Source organism: Phascolarctos cinereus, unplaced genomic scaffold, assembly GCF_003287225.1.
Source record: "Phascolarctos cinereus isolate Bilbo 61053 unplaced genomic scaffold, phaCin_HiC Scaffold_8;HRSCAF=390, whole genome shotgun sequence".
Lineage (NCBI taxonomy): Eukaryota > Metazoa > Chordata > Mammalia > Diprotodontia > Phascolarctidae > Phascolarctos > Phascolarctos cinereus.
Genome location: NW_027556291.1, coordinates 66003024 through 66012425, shown reverse-complemented (window position 1 = coordinate 66012425; position 9402 = coordinate 66003024).

Genomic DNA, 9402 nt, shown 5'->3' with positions numbered 1-9402 from the left:
CCTAAACATGCTCACTTATTTAGAGACCATCCTGCTCATTCCCTTAGATTTAGGATATTAGTGGATAAGTGAATCAGGTCTGCTGCTAGAAAGTGTTTCCATCTCCTGTCTCTTTTTCTCTGGGTGGCATCCAAGTTCTGACCCGGTGACAATGGCATGGTGCATCTAATGGGCTCGATAAACCCAGCAGAACATGGAGAGCCCTTTTCAATGCCTGAATGTTGGAAATGGATTAGAAGGCTCCCCATAATCGTCCAGACGATATACTGGAGAACATGGGCGAGAGTTCCACAGGATGAGAGGGTACAGATGGGTCACAACCTACATCAATAGAGGCAATGCCACCATTGATGGACGAGATCAAAGAGCCCTTGAAATAGTACAGATAATTTGTCTCTAGTGACATACCTCCGGGCTCTGTCCTTGGCTCTCTGTCCCAGGCAAGCTTTTTTTTTTTTTTTATCAATGAGGTATTTGATCGAAACGAACAAACAAATGAATAAACAGATAGATAAATACATAAGTGAATGAACAAGTAATAACAAGCTTCTTAAATGGATAGATGACACAACATTGGTAGAGATAGATCACAGAACCTCAGAATTTAAGAGTAGGAAGAAAGGGACCTAACTATGAAACCCAATCTATACTTGAAATCAAATCCCCACTATGTGTGTTGAATTTGGAGCACTGAATTAGAGCTATGGGACCTGAGTTCAGATCCTAGCTCTGACACTTATCCCCTGTGTGACACCAGGAAAGTCACTTCCCCTTCCTGGTCCTCGGTTTCCTCATCTGTAAAATGAGGGAGTTTGAAGAGCTGATCTCTAAGGTCCCTTCCAGCTCTAGAGCCGGCATCTTATGATTCGAATCATGTGCCTACCAAGTAGATGCCCAGCCTCTGCTTGAAGACTTCCAAGGATGGGGATCTCACTCCTTCTTGAGGCAGCCCCCCCCTTTTGGACTGCTCTCATGGTTCTACTCTAATTCCATTAGACTGGGAGCTTCTTGAGGGCAGACTGTCTTTTGCCTTTTTTTGTATCCCCAGCACTTAAGCAAATGTCTTGCACTTAGTAGGTACTTAATCAATGCTTATTGATTGATTGATGGTTAGGGAGTGTTTTCTGGCATCAAGCCTAAATTGGCTTCTTTGTATCTTCTACTCCTCTTTCGGGGTCCAAACAGAGCAAATCTATCCCTCTTAGCTCGGTCCTGGAGTGGGCCTGGAGGCAAGAAGTCCCAAGTTCAAATCTGACCTCAGACACTTTCTAGCAAGTCACTTAACCTCTGTTTGCCTCAGTTTCCTCATCTGAAAAAGGGGGCTAATAATAGCACCTCCCTCCCAGGCTTGTTGTGAGGATGAAGTAATATCACATTTGTAAAGCACTTAGAACAGTGGGTGGCATGTAGTAGGCGCCTTATAAATGCTAATTCCCTTCCTTTCTCTTCTTCCACAAGACAACCTTTCAAATACTATCAATTGTGTCATCCCTGGATCTTTTCATTCCTAGATCCTCGTGTGACAATAACACAAGATCCTTCATTCTGCAAGTTACTCTTCTCAGGAAACTCTTCAGTGTCCTTCCTTAAGCCATGGTCCCCAGAAATGAGCCTAATACTCTAGCTGGGGTGTGACTAGGGCAAAGTACAGAGGGATGCTCCCCTCCTTATCCTTGGAAGTTCCACTTCTCTTAATGTAGCCCATGATCACGTGAGCTGCCACACCACATTGCTGACTCATATTGAGCTTGCAGTCCACTGAAAGCTCAAGATCTTTTTCAGGTAAATTGCCATTCAACCATGCCTCTCCATCTTGTGCCAGTCAAGTCGATTCTTTGAACCAAGTGCAAGATTTTCTTTCTTTTTTTAAAAAATTCTTTTAAAATTTTATTAATTCATTTTGATTTATCAATAATCACTTCCATTTGCTTTTGAGTTTAAAATTCATCCCCTTCCTCCCCACCACCCTCCCCAAGATGGTACACAATCTGATACAGCCTATACATTTATATTCCTATTAAACATATTTTCACATTAGTGACATTGTAAGTGAAAATTAAAACCAATAGGAGGAACCATCAGAAAGAGGAAACAAAACTCAACAGAAGAAGAAAAAATAGCAATTCAACTTCCATAGTTCTTTCCTTGGATGTGGATAGCATTTTCCATCATGAGGTCTCTGGAGATGTCTTAGATCCTTGTATGCTGAGAAGGGTTAAGTTTATCAATATTAGTCATGCATAACATGGCTGTTATTGTGTACAAGTCTCTTGGTTCTGCTCACTTCACTCAGCATCAGTCCATACAAGTCTTTCCAGGTTTTTCTGAAGTCAGCCTGTTCATCATTTCTTATAGCACAATGGTATTTCATTACATTCATATACCACAACTTGCTCAGCCATTCCCCAATTGATGGGCATCCTCTCAATTTCCAATTCTTTGCCACCACAAAAAGAGCTGCTATGAATATTTTTGTACATGTGGGTCCTTTTCCCATTTGTTTGATCTCTTTGGGATATAGCCCTAGAAGTGCTATTGCTGGATCAAAGGGTATGCACATTTTTGTAGCCCTTTGGGCATAGTTCCAAATTGTTCTCCAAAATGGTTGGATCATTTCACAACTCCACCAACAATGTATTAGTGTTCCAATTTTCCCACATCTTCTCCAACATTTATCATTTTCCTGTTTTGTCATGTTGGCCAATCTGATAGGTGTGATGTGGTACCTCAGAGTTGTTTTGATTTGCATTTCTCTAATCAATAATGATTTAGAGCATTTTTTCATATGACTATAGATGGCTTTAATTTCTTCATCTGAGAACTGTCTGTTCATATCCTTTGACCATTTATCAATTGGGGAATGGCTTGTATTCTTATAAATTTGTCTTAATTCTCTATATATTTTAGAAATGAGGCCTTTATCAGAGAGACTGGTTGTAAAAATTCTTTCCCAATTTTCTACCTTCCTTCTAATCTTAGTTGCATTGGCTTTGTGCAAAAACTTTTCAATTTAATGTAATCAAAATTATCCATTTTGCTTTTCATAATGTTCTCTATCTCCTGTTTGGTCATGAATTCTTCTGTTCTCCATAGATCTGATAGGTAAACTATTCCTTGTTCTCCCAGTTTACTTATGGTATCAGCCTTTATATCTAAGTCATGAACCCATTTTGACTTTATTTTGGTATATGGTGTGAGATTTGGGTCTATGCCTAGTTTCTGCCATACTCTTTTCCAGTTTTCCCAGCAGTTTTTTTCAAAGAGTGGGTTCTTATCCCAGAAGCTGGGGTCTTTGGGTTTATCAAATAATAGATTACTATAGTCATTGACTACTGTGTCTTGCATATTTAACCTATTCCACTGATCCACCCCTATTTCTTAGCCAGTACCAAGCAGTTTTGATGATTGCTGCTTTATAATACAATTTAAGATCTGGAATTGCTAGGCCACCTTCCCCTGCATTTCTTTTCATTAGTTCCTTTGATATTCTGGACCTTTTGTTTCCAAATGAATCTTGTTATTATTTTTTCTAACTCTATAAAATAATTTTTTGGTAGTTTGATTGGTATGGCACTGAATAAGTAAATTAGCTTAGGTAGGATTGTCATTTTTATTATATTAGCTCGGCCTACCCATGAGCAACTGATGTTTTTCCAATTATTTAGATCTGATTTTATTTGTGTGAAAAGTGTTTTGTAATTGTGTTCATAGAGTTCCCTGGGTTTTTTCAGGAGGTAGACTCCTAAATATTTTATAATGTCTACAGTAAGTTTAAATGGGATTTCTCTTTCTATCTCTTGCTGTTGGGCTTTGTTGGTAATATATAGAAATGCATGATTTATGTGGGTTTATTTTATAGCCTGCAACTTTGCTAAAGTTGTTTATTATTTCAAGTAGTTTTTACTTGATTCTCTAGGATTCTCTAAGTATATCATCATGTCATCTGCAAAGAGTGATAGCTTTGTTTCTTCTTTGCCTATTCTAATGCCTTCAATTTCTTTTTCTTCTCTTATTGCTAAAGCTAACGTTTCCAATACGATATTGAAAAACAGTGGACATCCTTGTTTCACCCCTGATCTTATCAGAAATGTTTCTAGCCTGTCCCCATTACATATAATGCTTGCTGAAGGTTTTAGATATATGCTATTTATTATTTTAAGGAAGACTCCATTTATACCTATGCTTTCTAGTGTTTTTAATAGGAATGGGTGTTGTATTTTATCAAAAGCTTTTTCTGCATCTATTGAGATGATCATGTGGTTTCTGTTGGTTTTGGTGTTGATATGCTCAATGATGCTGATAGTTTTCCTAATATTGAAACATCCCTGCATTCCTGGTATAAATCCTACCTGGTCATAGTGTATTATTCTTGTGATAAGTTGCTGCAATCTTGCTAGTATTTTGTTTAAAATTTTTGCATCTATATTCATTAGAGAAATTGGTCTATAATTTTCTTTCTCTATTTTGACTCTTCCTGGTTTAGGTATCAACACCATATTTGTATCATAAAAAGAATTTGGTAAGACTCCTTCTTCACCTATTTTCCCAAATAGTCTATATAGTATTGGAATTAATTGTTCTTTAAATGTTTGATAGAATTCGCATGTAAATCCATCTGGCCCTGGAGATTTTTTCCTAGGGAGTTCATCAATGGCTTGTTCAATTTCTTTTTCTGAGATGGGGTTATTTAAGTATTTTACTTCCTCTTCGTTAATCTGGGCAATTTATATTTTTGTAAATATGTATCCATTTCACTAAGATTGTCAAATTTGTTGGCATATAGTTGGGCAAAATCATTCCTTAATTATTGTTTTAATTTCTTCTCCTTGGTGGTAGCTTCACCCTTTTCATTCTTGATACTAGTAATTTGGTTTCTTCTTTCTTTTTTTAATTAAATTAACCAAAGGTTTATCTATTTTATTGTTTTTTCATAAAACCAGCTCTTAGTTTTATTTATTAGTTCAATAGTTTTCTTAATTTCAATTTTATTAATTTTTCCTTTGGTTTTCAATATTTCTAATTTGGTGTTTATTGAGGATTTTTAATTTGTTCTTTTTCTAGTTTTTTAGTTGTATGCCCAATTCATTAATCTCCTCTTTTTCTATTTTATTTATGTAAGCATTTAGAGATATAAAACTTCCCCTAAGAACTGCTTTGCTATCCCATAGTTTTGGTATGTTGTCTCATTATTGTCATTCTCTTGAATGAAATTATTGATTGTTTCTATGATTTGTTGTTTGACCCAATCATTTTTTAGGATTAGATTATTTAGTTTCCAATTATTTTTTAGTCTATCTTTCCATGGCCCTTTATTACATATAATTTTTATTGCATCATGATCTGAAAAGGATGCATTTAATATTTCTGCCTTTCTGCATTGGATTGTGAGGTTTTTATGCTCTAGTACATGGTCAATTTTTGTGTATGTGCCATGTACCGAAAAAAGTATATTCCTTTCTATCCCATTCAGTTTTCTCCAGAGGTCTATCATACCTAACTTTTCTAATGTTCTATTCACCTCCTTAATGTCTTTCTTGTTTATTTTGTGGTTAGATTTATCTAGTGAAGAGAGGGGAAGGTTCAGGTCCCCCACTAGTATAGTTTTGCTGTCTATTTCTTCCTGTAACTCCCTGAACTTCTCCTCTAAGAATTTGGATGCTATACCATTTGGTGCATATATGTTTAGTAATGATATTACTTCATTGTCTATGGTGCCTTTTAGCAGGATGTAGTTTCCTTCCTTATCTCTTTTGATTAGATCTTTTTGCTTTTGCTTTGTCTGAGATCAGGATTGCTACCCCTGCTTTTTTTACTTCAGCTGAGCATAATATATTCTGCTCCAGCCTTTTACCTTTACCCTGTATGTGTCACTCTTTTTCAAATGTGTTTCCTGTAAACAACATATTGTAGGATTATGGTTTTTAATCCATTCTGCAATCCTTTCCTTTTATGGGAGAGTTCATCCCATTCACATTCACAGTTATGATTACTATCTGTGTCTTTTTCTCCATCCTTTTTCCCCCTATTTATGCTTTTCTTTCTCCCCTTCACTAGTGTTTTGCTTTTGACCACCGCCTCCTTCAGTCCCTCCTCCCTTTATTATCCCTTTCCCTTTTCTTCCCCTTTACTCTTACTGCTTCTTCCCTCCCTTCTTTCCCCTCCCTTTTCTTTCCCCTTTTCCCTCCTACTGCCTATAGGGCAAGTTAGATTTCTATACCTAACTGATTATATTATGCCCTTCTTGAGCCAAATCTGATGAGAGTAAGGTTCAAACAATGCTCCCCCTCCCTTCTTTCCCTCTGCTGTAATAGGATTTTGTGTCTTTTCCTGTAATGTAATTTACCCTTGTCTGCCTCCTCCTTTCTCAGTACATTTTCTAAGATCAGATTGATCCACTTATTTGGATCCATTTAACCCACTTGATTAGATTTTTTTTATCATTACATCAAAGTCAACTAATATCCACCCTCTTTATGTATACTCCTTTAACATGGTGTAATAACAATACAGTTCTCAAGTTGCAAGTGTCTTCCCTTGTAGGGTTAAACAGCCCTTATTAACAACATATTGTATCTTTCTGTCCCATTTACCTTTTTATGTCCTTCTTGAGTCCTGTACTTAAAGATCAAATTTTTTGTTGAGTTCTGATCTTTTTATCAGGAAAGTTTGGAAGTCTCCCATTTCGTTGAATATACATCTCCTCTCTTGAAAAATGATGCTCATTTTTGCTGCAATCCAAGCTCCTTTGCCTTACGGAATATCATTTCCATGCCCTTGGTCTTTAATGTAGAAGCTGCAAGGTCCTGTGTAATCCTGACTGTGGTTCCATGATATTTAAATTCTTTTTTCTGGCTGCTTGCAGCACCTTCTCTTCATCTGGTAATTTGGAATTTAGCTATGTATTTCTTGGATTTCAATTTGGGATCTCTTTCAGGTGGTGATCGTGGATTCTTTCTATGGTTATTTTACCTTCTGGTTCTAGGACTTCAGGGCAGTTTTCCTTTATGATTTCCTGAAAGATACTGTCCAGGCTCTTTTTTTCATCATGATTTTCAGGTAGTCCAATAATTTTTAAATTGTCTCTCCTGAGTCGATTTTCCAGGTCGGTTGTTTTACTGATGAGGTATTTTACATTTTCATCTATTTTTTCATTTTTTTTTTTGTTTCTGTTTGACTGATTCTTGCTCTGTCATGGAGTCATTAGTTTACATTTGTCCAATTCTAGTTTTTAACAGATTGTTTTCTTCTGTTAGTTTTTTTACTTTCTTCTCCAATTGGCCAATTGTATTTTTTTTTGTTTGTTTTTGGCTAGGCAATGGGGTTAAGTGACTTGCCCAGGGTCACACAGCTAGTAAGTGTTATGTGTCTGAGGACAGATTTGAACTCAGGTCCTCCTGAATCCAGGGCCGGTGCTCTATCCACTGCGCCACCTAGCTGCCCCTGGCCAATTGTATTTTTAAGGGATTTGTTTTCTTCAGTGTGCTTTTTTCCAGTTTGCCAATTGTGTTTTTTAAGGACTTGTTTTCTTCAGTGTACTTTTTTTCCAATTGGTCAATTGTATTTTTTAAGGACTCTTCTACCTCTCTCATTTGACTTTTAAAATCCTTCTTGAGATCTTCTAAGAAGGCTTTTTGGGCTTCAGACCAGTTCATATTCCCTTTTGATGTTGCAGATGTGGGTTTGTTGACAATGTTGTCCTCTTCAGAATTTCTGTCTTGATCTTCACTCTTCTCATAATATGAATCTATGGTACGTTTCTTTTTACTTACGGTTTCTTTATTCCCTGGCCTTTAAAGAGATTGAGCTCTCCTGTTGGGGAACAGAGGGCACTGACCCAAGCTTCTTGTGTTGGGAGCCTAGGTCTTGGTCACTGGCTTTGTGTGCTGGGGCCTCTCATGTTGGCAATTGTAGGCTGTAGGGTTCTGGCAGCTTACCTGGTGTTGGGCTGGAATCAGCAAGGCTGGAACTTTAGGGCATCTTTAGATTGCTTTCTTCAGCTGCATTCAGATGAATGCTGCATGATGTTTATCTGCCTGGGGCTCTTTGTATGCTGCTTCCCTTATTTTTGCTGAGGCACTGGGACACCAGTTTGCTGTAGAATGCCGAGGCACCGGGATCTCCTCCTGGTGTGCTAAAGTAAGGCTTTCCACTAGCTGCCTGAGATGTCTCCCTTTTCATACTACTCCCCTTCCCCCAGGGTAGGAGGGGCTTTCCCCTTTAATCCTTCAATCTACCTGGGCTACTGCTCTGCTGCTCCCCATGTTTCTTCTGGTTTAGCTGTTCCAGGGTTTTTTCTGGGGTGATATTTTCTGGGTTTTCGGAGGTTGATAGGGGAGGGTGAGAGCGACTACCTTTTTACTCTGCCATCTTGGCTCCCAGAAGTGGAAGTCTCTGGGATTCCAAGTGTAAGATTTTCTATGTAGCTTTGTTCATGTTCATCTTCTCAGGCCCAACCCATATTTCTCAATCCTGTCATCAATGAGTTAACTCTCTTTCCCAGCTTTGTGTCATCTGCTCATTCTATGGGCAATCAGTTGTTCAGTTGTTTTCAGTCATGTCTGACTCTTCCTGACCTCAGTTGGGGTTTTCTTGGCAAAGATACTGGAGTAGTTTGATGTTTCCTTCTCCAGCTCATTTTACAGATGAGGAAACTGAGGCCACAGGATTAAGGGACTTGCCCAGGGTCACATAGCTAGTAAACATCTGAGGCCACATTTGAGCTCAGGAAGATGAGTTTTCCTGATTCCAAGCCTAACACTCTATCCACTGTAGCACCACCTAGCTGCCCTAGGAGTAATCAATGCCTTTATCCAAGTCATTGATGAAAACTTTAAACAGCAGAGGACCAAGAGCGGATTCCTGGGACACTCCATTTGAGACTTCCTTTCAAGTTGACATCGCTTGTCATTAATAAATGACTACTCTTTGAGTACAGCCATTCATCCAGCTCTAAATGGTGGGGGTCGCATCATGCCATCTTTCTCATATGAAAGACTTTATTAAAGTTTTGAGTAAACTGAATCTCTAGCGTTTTCTTAACCTCTTTGTCTGAAGTCACACACAGCAAGTGACAAAGTCAATATTAGAATCTGAAGATTTGAAACCCAGGACTCTTCTCCATGCCTCAGTTTCCCCAACTTGACTATTACTCTACCATCTAGCCCATTGGTTCTTTGGTGCTTACTATTCATGGTCTATAAGGGAAAAGTTCCCCAGAAAATCCAAGTAATCTGGAATCTGGTTTGGCTTTCAGTGGGATACTCCCCTGGGTCAAAAATATAAGGTGATATTGATTCTGTCCAAAAAAAAGCAAGACTCTGGACTTGGCTTTCATTAGCTTTTTTTTTTTTTTGCAATTGGGGTTAAGTGACTTGCCCAGGGTCACACAGCTAGTAAGTGTCA